The 17415-nt window shown below is 36.8% G+C and overlaps 1 long non-coding RNA gene across 2 annotated transcripts; it reads right to left on the reverse strand.

Annotated features, from left to right (window-relative positions):
• Window positions 1-14814: 14814 nt before the first annotated feature.
• LOC136347338 (uncharacterized) lies at window positions 14815-16273 on the reverse strand. 2 transcript variants are annotated; one of them, XR_010733478.1, is made up of 3 exons: window positions 15931-16273; window positions 15103-15821; window positions 14815-15056 (listed from the first exon to the last, which is right to left on the reverse strand). It is a non-coding gene; the product is annotated as an uncharacterized lncRNA (long non-coding RNA). The 2 variants fall into 2 exon arrangements; XR_010733479.1 differs by having other exon boundaries at window positions 15045-15063.
• Between the last annotated feature and the right edge of the window lie 1142 nt (window positions 16274-17415).

The following is a 17415-nucleotide window of genomic DNA, read 5'->3' on the forward strand; positions in this document are numbered from 1 at the left end:
TACCTGAACAAAGTTCGTCTTATTATACATACCTTCAAATAGTCCTTCCGTAGAGTTTTATAAATGGCAACACATGTCTCTGGAATGATTTTGCCGAGAGCTTGCGGTGATATTCTAGTAGAGAATTTGAGGCATTCGTATGTCCTGCCTGTTGCAAGAAATCGTAATGTTGCTGTCAGACGTTCATGTGGCGATATAGCTTTTCTCATAACAGTGTCCTGCTTCTGAATTAAAGGTGTGACCATTGATAATAGCTTTAGGTAAGTTGTTTCATCCATTCTTAAATAGTTGCGATAATCTTTAGGCTCTGCGTTTAATTCTCTTAGCAACTTAACATGACTGTATTCATGTCTTTGTAATAACCATTTTTTACACCACTTTTGTCGCGATTTTCTTTTCTTTTTCCCTATGAGGAGAAGAAGACCTACTAACGCTACAGCATCGTCGTAGTCGCGTTGTACGGACATGATTGAAAGCCCAACTGAGAATTGCTTTCAGGTACGCCTCTACGTATATGGACAATGTCAAGTTCAGGTTTACTTGTCATGTTTACCTGAACAAGTATACATGTCAGGTATACAGGAACGTGAGTGGCCGGTTTAAGCGAGTAATCCTGCGGAAAACGCGGGGCAAACCAACGGCAATTGTTTGCAAGACAAGTTACTTTCCAGACCAGTAAAAAAAGAAGAAATGCAGCGACAACCCCCACAATCCCGCACAAATCAAATTAAAAAGAAATAACCCCTGATGTTTCAATCCCACAACCCCCCAACAGCAAATAAAAAATAACCCCCGTTGTATTGTTCAATTTCACAACCCCCCAATCGCAAATAAAAATAACCCCCTGTCTGAGTTTTATTGCCACCCACACACGACCATCTTCGGGGCACTCGCAGAGATTCTACGCTCACGACCCCCTCCCCCAATAAAAAAAAAATCCACTCACTGTTATCATTTGTCTCTTCTGCCCCCAACCCATAACACAACACACCCGCCCTCACCACACACAACATAACACAGACACCTACACTAAAAACAACACAACACAGGGATCGGTAGAAGAGATGATGCAGAGCTCCACATACAGACATCTACAAATCAAACACCAACACAGACCCCGACACTCACAGAATCCTCTCAAAGAAAAAAAAATACCATAAACAATTTAATTATCTCAATGCTGACGAGATGTAGGGCGGTAATTGAAAATAAAAAGTTATTGGACTAAATATTTTAAAACTAAACTAATTTTAATAAGAAAATTATATATGATTTCAAAGTATTTTTCTCAATCGTCCTAATTTTGTCCATCAAATTTATATTGCTTTCTAAGAAATGCTTCTTTTATGTAAATATTTTTTCGTGAAACCAATGAATAGAATAAAACTTTTCTCTTTTTCTATCATATACATACTTCAAATTTGACACAGATTTCCTACCGGATGTTTTAAGTTCCAACAATTTTGTCCAGCCATTTTCGAATTTTTTACATTATTGAAATTTTTTTAAAGAGTTTTTATTTTTGTTATAAATGAAATACAGTAGTGGCCAAAAGTAGATGAACACGTATTATTCACTGCATTTTTAATAATTCATACCACAAGTCTCTATAAATTTTAATATAATTAGAGTGCTTTTTCTAAAGAAATAAATAAATGATGGATTTTTTATCATATATTGTTAATATACATAGAAATGCAAAAATAGCTCTGGCCAAAAGTAGATGAACAAAAACTTTTAAATATTTTTGATATTTATCGATTCGGTTTTGAACGTTAGTATCTTGGTGGACGATAGTAGTAAGCCACTAGAATAATTCATTAAAATGCCACGAGGTGTTTATGTGTCTGAAGACTTAAAAATAAGAGTGGTAGCTGTGAATAATGCTGGAGTGAGTCAAGCACAAATTGCAAGGCAATTTCAGCTAAAAAGATCCACTGTCTGCATGATAATTAAGAGGTGCAATCAAAGGGGAGATACCACAATTAAGAATAAGTCGGGACGTCCTAGAAAAACTGACCAAAGACTAAATAAGGCCATTAAGAAGATGTCTAGCATCATCCCTTTCTTTCATCTAATCAAATAAAGACCAAAATAGAAGAAATTGGTTTGCCTTCTGTCAGTTCTAGGACAATAAGACGTAGACTAGTAGAGGCTAATTTGTTTGCCAGAAGACCGACCAAAAAACCTCTGCTGTCAAAGAAGAACGTTAAGGCCCGATTAGAGTTTGCAAAGGAGCATCATAATTGGACTGTAGCGCAGTGGAAGAGGGTTTGTTTTAGTGATGAATCGAAATTTAATATGTTTTCATCTGATGGCAATGTGTATGTAAGACGTCCTCCTAACACTCGTTTATTGCCCAAATATACCAGACCAACCGTAAATCATGGAGGAGGATCAGTGTTAGTTTGGGGATGTTTTTCTGGGTACGGAATCGGTCCACTTTATAGGATCGAAGGAATAATAGACCGATTTATTTACAGGGACATATTAAAAACTCACATGTTACTCTATATTGAGAAAGTTTTGCCGGTCACGTTTATTTTTCAGCATGATAACGACCCCAAACATGCGTCAAAGATAGTTAAGAAGTTTTTAGAAGATGAAATAGTACCTGTTATGACATGGCCCTCGCAGTCACCGGATCTTAATCCAATAGAAAATTTATGGGAGATCCTAAACAACAAAATTAGGACAAAAACCTACTCGAATAAGGACCAATTATTCATAGCATTACAAGAAGCATGGGCGAGCATGGATCCATCTGTTATTGAACATCTCATATCGTCAATGCCCAAGAGATGCAATGAAGTAATAAAAAATAAAGGATATTACACAAAATACTGACTAATAATACTGTCTCAATGGTTTAGTTAATAAGAGTTTATAATATTTGAAATTATGTTTATTTTGTTCATCTACTTTTGGCCAGAGCTATTTTTGCATTTCTATGTATATTAACAATATATGATAAAAAATCCATCATTTATTTATTTCTTTAGAAAAAGCACTCTATTAGTTATTTGGTGGAAAAATTATATTAAAATTTATAGAGACTTGTGGTATGAATTATTAAAAATGCAGTGAATAATACGTGTTCATCTACTTTTGGCCACTACTGTATATATTTAATAAAGATTAAAAGTACAATAACTTTTGTTTTGATTTATGCGAAATTTTTTTATTTTTGCGGGGTGAAAAAAGTTCCAAGTATTTTGGCCAATACTGTATAAAAATAACTTGATATGCCTCAATAGTTGGCATAAGTATACCAATTAAAAATATAATATTACAAAAAAAATGGAAAAAGGGTATGGAACTGAACCCTTATTGCACCAAAGATATTAAAATAGGCGAAATATAAATTTTTTATTATTGTAGTGCTAGAAAACATAAGTCAATGCTTCTTATCTTTATTTAATCAAAACATACAATATTCTTAACCCTCAGTCAGGAGCGCATGTGTCAAAATAATACACGAGTGTCAATATTAAGTGCTATTGTTAAACACGATAATAGGAAGATCTCGCTAGGCTTCTATCTTACTGTGTTATCATCTACCATTCAAGTGACACATTGGAGCTTGTTAAGTCTAGTACGCAGTTAATGGATTATTTAGCGATATGTTGCTCGCCCCAATGCTACGCCCATGTAGCTCACATGCTGTATTGCTGTTCTCAGCACTGATTCGGGTTTTGCTTATATGGCTCTTGATTAGGGATATTGCTGTGGAATCTCCCGCTATCAGTTCTAACTGTCCGCGACTGAGAAACTGCTCACTATGGGGATTCAGCGATAGGTCTTTGTCGACCTAATCAACCCTCTGATCGAAGAGGGCGCAAGCAATAAATCGCGGTACCACTTAGGTATAGGGACACGCATATCAGCGTCAGCACTTGACTTTAGTTAAGTTAGGAAATTTCGGGAACCCATTCATTCATTCACCACTCAACGCCGGCACCCATCACGCGTCTTGCAGCGATCTGTTATCATAACAAAAAAGGGTGTTTGTATCATCCCGAACACGATATTATTCCTTCAGTATTAAACACTTTGTGCCAAGTATTGCGTTCGTTAAGTAAAGAAATAAATAACCTAGCGAGTACTTACGAGTTTTACTGTTCGAGAATCACGAAATTACCGTAAAGCAATGCACGAGGGTGGTTACTAGCGCCAAATACGGAACGAATCGCCATAGCCCGAACAGACATTATCAGGCAAAAGTGATATAAAGAAGTTGGAAAGCAGTAAAGTCACAAATCTCGCAAAAACGTATGGTATTGAAAAATTCACTGTTTGTCTTATAAAAAAGAATCGAATTGATATTTTGAATACTTCATCCGAGTGCTATAGTTTAAGTAAAAGAAAAACTTAAAAAACTGGAGAAATACCTAAAATGGAAAAAAGCCATCCTTATTGGCGACCTAAATCTCAATAGACCCAAAACAAAACAGTTAAATCCATTTTTGGAAAACTCGGACTTTATAAGACAACCCACCCCACCGACATTGCTTATGCCAGAAAACCAAGACACAACACCGGACGTATTACTGCACACTACAAACCTAACTGCTAACATAACCAATGTTGGGTTGACCAATGAACTGGGATCTGACCACCTGGCAATTACTTTTGACCTAAACCCAGGACAAACACAACAGCTCTCTAACAAAAACAACCAAGGGAAATTAAACCTAGGAAAAACTGACACGGACAAAGTGAGAAAGTACGTTCACAATTACATTCACACCTGGTCACAATCCACTTCTATAGAAACATTACAACAAAAAATATCATCAGCTATCGAATTATTCGCACCTCGACTTAAAAATTCATTCTTTCAACACACTCTATCAAAATTCATTTTAAGGCTGATTAAACGAAAGCGAGAACTACCGGGTGGTCCATTTAACCTGACAAATCGGGTTATCTCGAAAATTACGCATCAGATTGAAAAAAGTTTCAAATGAAAGTATTTTGTCTCGAATGGATCCACGATATAACACTAACCATGACTTCCCAACTCTTTCACTTGGGGTTGGGGCGGGGGTAACTTTGAAATCTCAAATGGCAACTCTCATTTTTTATTGCAGATTTGAATTTTACGATAAAAATTACTTGGAGTTTGTCTGAAACTTTTTTTTCGATTCGCCACAGATGGCGTTGTAATCGGAAAAATTTGTTTTATTCTGATTCTGAAAGAAAGCATCGTGTCTTTCATATTTTTAATGGAAACTTGGTTTTTTTGGGTACCTCCGATAGTTTAAAGAAATAAAACCGTCTGTGACAAAAAAACTTTATTTATTATTAAATTTCTAAATAAGCTTAGATCCACATTGAATTTTCATTCCATTAAACACAACTGTTCGAACATTAAATTAATGACGAAGCAAATGTTCAAAATGTCCACCACCTTCATCAACACATTTTCTTAAGCGCATCTGTAATGCTTGTTGAGTAGACGCTAACACTTCGGGAACGACAGAAACACAAGCATCTCTAATTCTTTCCATCATGTTTTCGGGCGTTGTGGGTACTCTTGAATACGCTTTTTCTTTGAGATAACCCCATAAAAAAAAGTTGAGTGGGGTAAGATCAGGTGATCGTGCTGGCCAATGAATAGGTCCACCTCGTCCAATCCATCGATTTCGATATTTGTGATGTAAAATTTTTCGGGATATTAAAGCCCAATGAGCTGAGCAACCATCATGCTGAAACCACATCGAACGTCGAGTTTCCAAATTAATGTCTTCCAATAATAAGAGCAAATCTTCATTCAAGAAGTTTTGGTACTTTATTCCATTTAATGAGCCATCAATGAAATATGGACCAATTATTTTATTGCCAAATATTCCACACCAAACATTTACAGACCACGGTCGTTGATTAGCTACTTGTTGTATCCAGTGAGAATTTTCCGTAGACCAGTAGTGCATATTTCTTAAATTTACTTGTCCATGATTCGTGAAGCTGGTTTCATCCGTAAAGAGGACACATTTTAAAAAATTTTGGTTTTCGTTAAATTTTTGCAATGTCCATTCACAAAATTGTATACGAGATTCATAATCATTTTGGTTCAGTTCTTGATGTAACGAATTGTGGTAAGGATGATATTTAAAATTGTGGAGAATTCTTAATACACTTGCTGGCGATATCCCTGAATCTAACGATAATCTTCTTGTACTTAAATGTGGATTTACATTCACAGCAGCTAAAATAGCAATTTCGTTGTTTTCGTGAGTTACTGCTTTTGAACGCTGTTTTTTTCGAGGTTTAACACAACCAATTTCTTTAAAAACCTTTACAACGCGATAGAATGGGGACAGGGATGGCGTTTCTCTATTAGGAAAGCGATTCCTCGAAGTTTCGACAGCAGTCTGATAGTCCAAAGACGCCCCATGTGCAAAAATCATATCAATTCTTACGTCATTAGATAATGCACTCATGGTGAAAACTGAGATTCAAAATAACACAATAAGCAATTTAACAAGTACCACTTTTACACCATTTCAGAAGTAAAATTGAGGTTTTTCGTTTTATTTATCGGTACTGCCTAGATAAAAATATCATCAATAAAAAATTTACAATTTCTTTCACTGTCTTTGTAAACGATATGAAATTTACTTTTTGTCATAAACGGTTTTATTTCTTTAAACTATCGGAGGTACCCAAAAAAACCAACAAGTTGCCATTAAAAATATGAAAGACACGATGCTTTCTTTCAGAATCAAAATAAAACAAATTTTTCCGATTACAGCGCCATCTGTGGCGAATCGAAAAAAAAGTTTCAGACAAACTCTAAGTAATTTTTATCGCAAAATTCAAATCTGCAATAAAAAAATGAGGGTTGCCATTTGAGATTTCAAAGTTACCCCCACCCCAACCCCAAGTGAAAGAGTTGGGAAGTCATGGTTAGTGTTATATTGTGGATCCATTCGAGACAAAATACTTGCATTTGAAACTTTTTTCAATCTGATGCGTAATTTTCGAGATAACCCGATTTGTCAGGTTAAATGGACCACCCAGTATACAGACAATACTCACAAACACAGGACAGCGAATTAAAAAGAACACTTAATAACCTCAACCGAAACGTAAAGACATTAATATACGAATACCGGCAGGACAAATGGCTTGAGGCATGCCAAGAAATCGAAAACGACAGCGGGAAATCGTACTGGAAAAAAATAAAAAAACTAACACGTTACAAAAAAAAACAACAATATTGGTACGATTAGGGAAAACGGAACGGAACATTACACAGACAAAGACAAAGCAGACGCATTTGCCAGACACTTTCGAAGAGCCTTCAGCGCATCGACCAACCCAAACTTTGACAACAACAACAACTGGAATGACGTAAACCACTGGTACGACAACTACTTTAGCGACCCGTCAAACCATACATTCGAACCAATCACGGACACGGAATATAACGAAGCCCTTACAAGTTTAAAAAACACAGCACCGGGAAAAGACAAAATTAAATGCAAAATTTTGAAAAATTTAACCACCGAAACACACGAACACATACGCAACCAACTAAATAACTGCATAACTCACAACACCATACCTAGGACGTGGAAAAATGGAATAATAATTCCCATTGCAAAAAACGGACTAGACAACTCACAAACTAAAAACTATCGACCAATCACATTACTGCCGGTGTTGTGTAAATTATTCGAACACATAATTAAGAGCAGACTTGAAAAACTTATTGGGAACAACATACCTAACTACCAATTTGGCTTTAAATCCAAACATTCGACCATTCACCCACTTTTTGTCCTGACAAACAATTTACAGACAACACACTTAAACGACCGGAAAACCGCAAGTCTGTTTATGGACATCAATAAGGCTTTCGACAGTGTCTGGCACAACAGGTTTCTTTACAAACTGTACAAACTTCACACACCAAAATACTTACTAAACATTCTTAGAAACCAACTGGAGAACAGACAACTGGAAGTACGAATCGACAACACCCTTTCTTTTTCCTTCTCCCCCGAGCAAGGACTTCCCCAGGGTTCGCCACTTCCCCCTTTTCTATATAATGTGTACTGCCATGACATATACAACCACAACTTGCAAGACAAACACGCAATAAACGAAACAGCTTACATATTACAATACGCCGACGACACTGCACTCATTGCACATGATAAAACAACAAAAAAAGCAGTGGGGAGACTACAGATTCTAATGGACAACACAATGACATGGTTCTACAAATGGAGACTGACACCAAACGCTGCGAAGAACCAACTGCTACTGTCTAACCATAAAATTAAACACAACTCCCCAACATTACAGACAGACAGATACACAGTAGAACCAACTGACGAAATTAAATACTTAGGAGTAACAATAGACAAAAAACTGAAATTCACCAAAAACCTACGAAACATGAGGACAGAAATCACTCGACGAACAAAACATTTTCGAACACTGACATACAAAGATAGAGCCATAAGTATCAAAACAGCAACAAAAATATACAAATCTACAGGGTGAGTCTTAAGTAATGGGACACAGAGCAACGATGGATTTATAACATAAAAATAATGCAATATAGCTAAATTTATGTTATTCCAAAAGTTGAAAATAACTGAGATACAGGGTGCCAAAGTTGAAAAATTAAATCAAATTTCCTTTAATATCACTGGAACCGTTCGGGCTAATTTCACGAAATTTATTATATAGGGGTTTTTGGAGATGATCAATTCAAATTTATCGACGATTTCGGTGTATCTTCTAGAGGGCGCCACAATCGAAAACTAGGAGTCATTTAAGCCATTTAAACTTTTTTGTGCCACGGCGTATGTCATTTTGTCCTCATAAAATTTGTTCCTCTACCTTTTCTAGTAAAAAAAGTTATACCTTATTGGTGTCGCTAGGAGCAACGGTTTTTTGAGAAATTCAATTAAATAACTTAAATTCCCATTTTTTCTACTTATTGACATGTAACAACATAGTTTTTTTGTATTGTTAAAAAAGCACAAAGATTATATGAAAACATTTTAATACTGTAGTTGGTCTTCTATTGACATATTTATTTAAGCTCCAAACGAATGTTTTAACAATAACAAAAAAAACTACGACGTTACTTTATCTTAGTAGTCTATGATAAGCCCTGAAGGAATGCCGAAAGGCGATACCGGGGCGAAGAGGGGAGGTGGTTTTAGTGGGTAGGCGGGCGACATAATGGTCGGTCGAATCCCACGCTACCTGGCTGCACGTCGAAGCCAGGTGTCTTAAGAAGATTCCCACCTCCTCGAAAAAAAAAAAAAAAGTAGTCTATGATAAAACAAATGAATGATATAACATATGAAAACAAAGATATATCAAACAAAAATTCAGTTTCACTGCATTGTGTTTGTAAAGTATACAAATAAATTTACAATTTAATTAAAATAAAAAATTATTTGATAACTATTTCATAGGACCCTATGTATTACCACCCAAATTGAATGGTCCTCTGTACTTAGAGTTCCTCCAAAATGAACTAGGGAACCTTCTTGATGATGTGCCTCTCAATTTAAGGCAAGTAATTGATTTTTTGCAAGATGGCGCACCCGCACATTTTTCCCGTCCAGTAGGAGATTTGTTAAGTACACGTTTTGCCAATCGTTGTATAGGACGTGGATTTGAAATACCCTGGCCCTCACGTAGCCCCGACTTCGATCCTATGGACTTTTGTGTATGGGGTTACATGTAATCTTCCGTTTACCAAAATACAATAAATACACCTGAAAAATTATTTTAAAAAATTCAAAATACAGCCACATTATTTCGGAATGAACAATTGCCATTTAAAATAAAGAGGTCGTTTTGTAAAAGAATTGCAAAATGTATCCAAGTAAATGGTGGACACGTCGAACATTTATTGTCACAGAAAGATATGTTTAATTTCTAATTTTTTGTTATTGTTAAAATATTCGTTTGGAGCTTAAATAAATATGTCAATAGAAGACCAACTACAGTATTAAATTGTTTTCATATAATCTTTGTGCTTTTTTAACAATACAAAAAAATTATGTTGTTACATGTCAACAAGTAGAAAAAATGGGAATTTAAGTTATTTAATTGAATTTCTCAAAAAACCGTTGCTCCTAGCGACACCAATAAGGTATAACTTTTTTAACTAGAAAAGGTAGAGGAACAAATTTTATGAGGACAAAATGACATACGCCGTGGCACAAAAAAGTTTAAATGGCTTAAATGACTCCTAATTGTCGATTGTGGCACCCTCTAGAAGATACACCGATATCGTCGATAAATTTGAATTGATCATCTCCAAAAACCCCTATATAATAAATTTCGTGAAATTAGCCCGAACGATTCCAGAGATATTGAAGAAAATTTGATTTAATTTTTCAACTTTGACACCCTGTATCTCAGTTATTTTCAACTTTTGGTATAACATAAATTTATCTATATTGCATTATTTTTATGTTATAAATCCATCGTTGCTCTGTGTCCCATTACTTAAGACTCACCCTGTATATGCAAACCTCTATTAGACCACGGCCACGTACTGATGGCGAATACAACAGACAAAACAAAAAACTTTTTTATAAGTAATTTTCAACCATTTTTTTAGTAGAAATGTTTTATGGGCGTGTAAAAAGCCCAATTCCTATAAACTTTATTGAAGATAAACAGTATTATTAACAAAATATAATTTTAAGTATAATAAGTAACAAAATCACACCCACGAGAGTATTCGTACCTACTAAAACTATATTAAAAGATCAGTTTATTTTCTATTATTTAATATTTTGTTGGACCTCCCCGGGATTTTATAATACTTTTAAACCGATTAGACATACACTAACTAATTTTTTCGTATATGTTGGTTCAATTTTATTCCAAATATCCAAATTTTTTACTTTTAATGTTTTTTTGCTGTCAATTTCGTACTTTTTAAATCTTCTTTTCATTTCTGACCATAAATGTTCTATAGGATTGATATCGGGACTTTGGGGTGGTGTTGCCAAGGTATGTGGCGTATTATATAAGATCCATTCTTCCACAATATGAGCCGTGTGTTTTGGATCATCATCTTGCTGGAAATAATAACAATGTTGTAACTCTAATTTTGTAGCACTTGATGCCAAGTGATTCCGTAAAATATTTAGGTAATATGGTTTGTCCATGATTCCTTCAATAAAAACCAAATCACCAACACCATTTGCGGACATACAACCCCACACCATGACGGAACCACCTCCATGCTTTACGGTTCCTTTAAAATTTTTTAATTCGTACTCTGAATTTGATTTTCTCCACGCCATTGTTCGTCCATCTGAATTGAACAAATTGAATTTACTTTCGTCAGTGAAAATTACTTGTTCCCAAAAATTAATATCTTCGTCGACATATTTTTTTGCAAATTCTAAACGTTTTATTCGATTCCTTTTATTAATAAATGGCTTCTTTCTGGCAACTTGGCAACATTGTAGTCGTTCCTTCTCAAAATTCTTCTACATGTTTCTGCTGATACTTCTTTTTTGAAGTATTTTAAGATGAATGCTGCTGACTTGGGTCCACTAATTTGTGGATTCTTCTTTATTTCCTTAATAACTGCTTTTTCCTCGTAAGGAGTAAGTTTCTTCGGGCCTCCTTTACGTTGTTTATTGCAAATATCTCCACTTGACTTAATGTTTTTTATAACATATTGTACCGTAGATTTACTTCTGCCCACTAAATTTGCAATTTCTAAATAACTTTTACTTTGAGTGTGCCATTTAAGAATTAACTTCCCATCACTTAATGAAACTTCACTACTTTTTCTCCCCATTTTTACTAGTATCTCCTAAAGACTAACAAATCGATACGTCTATGTTGGTAATCGTTCGTATTATGCCGCAAACAAGTTAAGACAGACTAAATTTCTTATCATCTTGATTTAATCCATAACAGACAGTTGCAGTACGAATACTCTTGTGAGCCTCATTTTATTCTTATTTCCTTAAAATTACGTTTTCGCCATATAAACATTTGAATTTGCAAGAAAGTACATATGAGTTTAAAAGCCCTTTAATTGGAAAGTAGGTTTGTGATGGTGTACCAGTTTCAAATCGTTCATTGTAAATTAATAACAGTAATTTAAAATAGAGAAGCAATAGAGTACGAATACTCATGAGACGAACTGTACAAACAACTGAACAAATCGCCTTAAGACTGATCACAAAAATGAGACATCCCGACAACCCCTTACATAACCCATCCACCCAAATGCTATACGAACGCACAAATATGACGAAAATAACGGAAAGACTACTGCAACTTCGGAAAAAATGGAAAGACAGACCTCATAACTGGACAATACTCAACCCCCTCTGCTTGACACGGCAAAGACATTCCCGATTCATTTATCCCTTCGAAACCATACTCGAAGACTACCAACAACCATGAACGGACTGCGGACGGACGACAATGGCGAACGGTCATTCCTCTCTCATCCTTATTAGACTTATTGTTGCCTTGTGGTTTTTTTTTTGTTTTTTTTTTTTTTGAAGAATTATACATGTCAATCGGGCAGAAAGGTCAAGGGACCGATAGCCCATTTACCGGGTGAATAAAGATTGTTATTATTATTATTATTATTATTGGGAAAAAAATTATATGGATGGTTTTGTACACAGAGATCCAGGAACCTTGCAGTAATAAGTGAGCTATTAAAGATAAAAGAAAAATCATTACGTGGGATTTTAAAAGAAAAAGAATACTTTAATGCAAATGACGGTTGGTTACAAAAACTTAAACGTAGATTTGGCATTGGATTTTTTAAAATATCCGGTGAAAAACTATCGACGAATCCTGAACTCGTACCTCCATTTCACGAAAGTCTTCACCCAGTTATAGCCAGACTTAATCTTACAGATGCACAAATCTATAATACAGATAAGACTGGTCTCTTTTTGAAGTTGTTTTCCCAACAAACTTTAGTAAGGATGGATGAAAAACCTGTCTTGGAAAAAAAGTGAAAATGCAAGGCTTACTTTTCTTGACTGTACAAATGCTACAGAAGATCATAAAACTAAACACCTTGTAGTAGGGAAAGCAAAACGTCCCTGATGTTTTAAGAATTTTTCGTTGCCAATAGATTATGATTATTCTAAAAAAAGCTGGATGAATTGTACAATATTTGAGAACTGGTTCCATAAATTTTTTTTCGTCAAGTAAGCTAAAAAGATAACTTATGTATTAGGTGTATAAATTAATTCTCGGCCCTTAGATAAAATTGGTTAAAACACCTCTCTGACTTTACAATTTTGTCTAACTATACAGAGTTATTCAGATTCGACGCTCATCATTAAGATATCAGTAACCATAAGAGATACGAGGTGGGTTAAATTGGGGCGAAGTTGTACAATTTGGAGCTCAATAAAATGCCCTTTCAAAATTTGGAAAATTCCGATTACTTCCGGAGATATCCGTAAAAACCCGAAATTTTGAAAAAGCGTTTCTTTTCTTTTTTGATGTTATCTGAAAAGATAATTAAAAACGAATGGCACATTGTAATTGCCACTTTTTTTAAATTTCAATGAAATGATGTATCAAACATAAATGTTGCATCTTGCATCTAGTCCCCAAAAAGACCCCGGGTGAATGGAGACCTGTGGGCGATTATCGTCGTCTGAATGCAGCCACAGTTCCAGATAAATACCCAATCTCCAATCTCTATGATTTCACTCATTTCCTAGACGGGAAGACGATTGTCTCTACCTTAGATTTGGTGCGAGCTTATCATCAGATCTCGGTCTCAGAAGAGTCAATCCCCAAGACGGCCATCATAACTCCCTTCGGCCTATTCGAATTCACAAGGATGCAATTCGGTTTGAGCAACGCAGCACAATCTTTTCAAAGATTTATCCATGAGGTACTTGGAAATCTTGAATTCTGTTTTCCTTATATCGATGATATCCTTATCGCATCAACTGACGAGACACTGCATCAGGAACACCTCAAGTCTGTTTTCGCTCGTCTGCAAGAATTCGGGTTAACTATCAACCTCGATAAATGCGCCTTTGGGGAAAAGCAGGTAAAATTCTTAGGCTATCTAGTCTCCGCACAAGGCTCCACACCACTTCCAGAAAAGGTAGCCGTCATTTCCAACTTTCCTGTCCCTCAAACAGTATCGGAGTTGAGACGTTTCCTTGGCATGCTCAATTTTTACAGGAAATGTATTCCCAAGGCCGCTCATCATCAAGGCAGTCTTCACAACATGCATAACAACTGCAAAAAGAGTGATAAAACCCCATTAGTCTGAACTGAGGAAGCAATGAATGCATTCAAACAATGCAAGCTGGATCTAGTCATCGCCACCTCTTTGGTACACCCTAGTTCCACAGCTCCAATCTCCCTCACAGTCGATGCATCAGACTATGCAATGGGAGCCGTCATTGAGCAATTCGAAGATAATTCTTGGAAACCTCTAAGTTTTTTCTCTCGAAAATTGTCGGACGCTCAGAAAATCTACAGTACTTATAATCGAGAATTACTCGCCATTTATTCGGCAATCAAATATTTTCGATATCTTCTTGAGGGCAGAACCTTCAACATTTTCACAGATCATAAGCCACTTACCTTTGCATTTTCACAGAAGTCCGACAAAGCTTCTCCAAGGCAAATTCGACACCTAGACTTCATCTCACAGTTTTCCACAGATATCATACATATCAGTGGCAAAAACAATATTGTGGCTGACACTCTCTCAAGGATTACTTCTATTTCCACTCCACAAGTAATTGATTACGAAGCTCTAGGCCGATATCAGTCTTCTGATTCTAAACTGCAAGAAATGCTCAGGAACCAACAAGGAACGTCCTTACACCTCAAACAGTGTAACGTACCAGGTTCTGACATTCTGATCTTCTGTGATGACAATGGTCCCAAGATCAGACCCTTCATCACACAGAATCTCAGAAGATTGATTTTCAATAAGTTCCACAATCTCTCGCACCCAGGCATCAGGAACACAACCAAACTCATCTCTTCTCGGTTCGTTTGGCCTGCTATGAACAAGGACATCCGCAACTGGACTAAGGCCTGCATTAGTTTCCAGAAGGCTAAAGTCCACCGGCACACTCTAACTCTTTTCAAGCAGTTCCAAATTCCAGATGCTAGGTTTCAGGTCGTGAATGTAGACATAGTTGGTCCACTACCCTCTTCTAACGGGTTTGTGTATTGTCTAACATGCATCGATCGATTCTCGTGTTGGGCTGAAGCATTCCCCATGAAGGACATGACAACTGACGCAGTTGCCAAGACCTTCTACAGCAATTGGATTTGCAGATTCGGTTCTCCCCAAAAAATCGTCACAGACCAAGGGCGACAGTTTGAGAGCTCACTTTTTGCATCTCTAGCAGTATTACTGGGTAGTGCACGAGCACGTTCCACCCCATACCACCCCATGACTAATGGCAAAGTGGAAAGGTGGCACCGAAGTCTCAAGGCAGCAATAATAGCCTATGCAACAGAGCGTTGGGCAGAGGTTTTGCCTACGATCTTGCTGGGCTTACATGCTACATTGAGAGATGAAATTGGTGTTTCACCAGCAGAGATACTTTACGGAGCTCCCTTACGTCTGCCTGGAGAATTCTTCGAATCTGTACAATCCAATGTAGACCCCACCTCTTTTGTCGCTCAATTGAGACAAAAGATACAACTCCTGCAACCTGTCCCCCCAAGCAACCACAGTACAAGGAAGATCTTCATCGCGCCGGAAATGGATACCTGTACGCACGTCTTCGTACGCAACGACGCAGTGAGGAAACCACTCCAACCTCCTTACGAAGGTCTCTTCCCTGTAAAAAGCCGGGCTGATAAATACTTCACCATCCTGATCAATCACAGAGAAGTCAACATCTCAAAGGATCGTCTCAAACCGGCTTTTATCCTAGCCCAAGATCCTACCTCCCATGATCACCCCTATACCAACCCAAAACCCCTTCATAACACAGGCATGAAGCGGGTACGGTTCGTCTAGCGCCAGAGCCCGATGCTAAAGCGTATGGCATAAATCTAATTGTAATTTTTAGTAGCTTTAGATCGCCTAGTAACAATTTTAGCACAGGTAAAATAAGTTTTGTACTCCGTATCTGGGAGGGGAGTATTGTGGGGGTGCCAGCTGAACGTCAAGCTGTCAACTGTCAGACCATGACAGTTTGACGTGCACCAGAGCAACCTGTCGATTCCCGAGTCGATTCAAACAGCCGGCGGGAAAACGGTTCCCAGGATTTCCAGCGGGACGTTCCAGAATGTTCGGCCGGGAGAAGTATAAAAGGCAGGGTTGCGCAACAACGCACCCTCTTCCATCTGCGACACTTCTTTGTCTCGACTAGGGGAACAAAGGCATTGTATTCGACTAAATATAAGTTTATTGTGTGTTCGTAATATATGTTAAATAAGTCAACAAATTTTCTATACTCCGTCCACAACTTCAAGTCGGGTAGTGAAAGCACCTCATCAACAAACCCCCGACAACGTTATCGATTGTCGGGAGAGAAGACAGCTCGAAAAAATCCAGGAAGACCAAAAAAAAACAAATAAGTTTCAAGATAAACAAATTATCAAGTTGTGTAGAGAAAACCCTTTTAAGGGATCAGACGAGATTCGTGCGGATATTTCGACAAATTATGGAGTAAACGTCACAGCAAGGATTATTAGAAATAGATTAAAAGATGCCCAACTTTTTGCCAGAAGACCGGCAAAAAACCTCTGCTCTCCAAAAGAAGCAGACGAACCCGTCTCCAATTTGCCAGGTCTCATCAACACTGGACTTACAATGATTGAAAAAGAATCATATGGAGCGATGAATCGAAATTCAATTTATTCAAAAGTGACGGTATGACTTATGTACGACGTCCGATTAACACGCGACTTAATCCAAAGTATGTGTGCCCCACGGTGAAACATGGAGAAGGATCGGTAACGGTGTGGGGTTGTTTTTCGGGCTTTGGGATGGGACCACTGCACCGAATTGAAGGAAATATGGATCGATTTATGTATCGTGATATCTTAGAGATGCACATGATTCCTTATGATGATGACATTATGCCCCTAAAATACTTTTTTTCAGCAGGATAATGATCCAAAACATAAATCGCGTTATTTAACAGCTTGATTTCGTGAAGAAAAAATTTTCCTATTGGATTGGCCATCCCAAAGCCCGGACATAAATCCTATAGAAAACCTATGGGAGATTGTAGATAGAAAAGTTAGGTCTAAAAATCATTCTAATCTAAATGCTTTGCACAACGAAATAGAAAAAGCTTGGAAAGATATTGACAACGCTGTAATTTTAAACTTAGTTAAATCTATGCCCAATAGATGCCATGAAATTGTAAAAAACAAAGGTTATTATACAAAATATTAATTTTTATTCATAAAGTTATATAT

The sequence above is a fragment of the Euwallacea fornicatus genome, chromosome 28 (genome assembly GCF_040115645.1).
Source record: "Euwallacea fornicatus isolate EFF26 chromosome 28, ASM4011564v1, whole genome shotgun sequence".
NCBI classification, from domain to species: domain Eukaryota; kingdom Metazoa; phylum Arthropoda; class Insecta; order Coleoptera; family Curculionidae; genus Euwallacea; species Euwallacea fornicatus.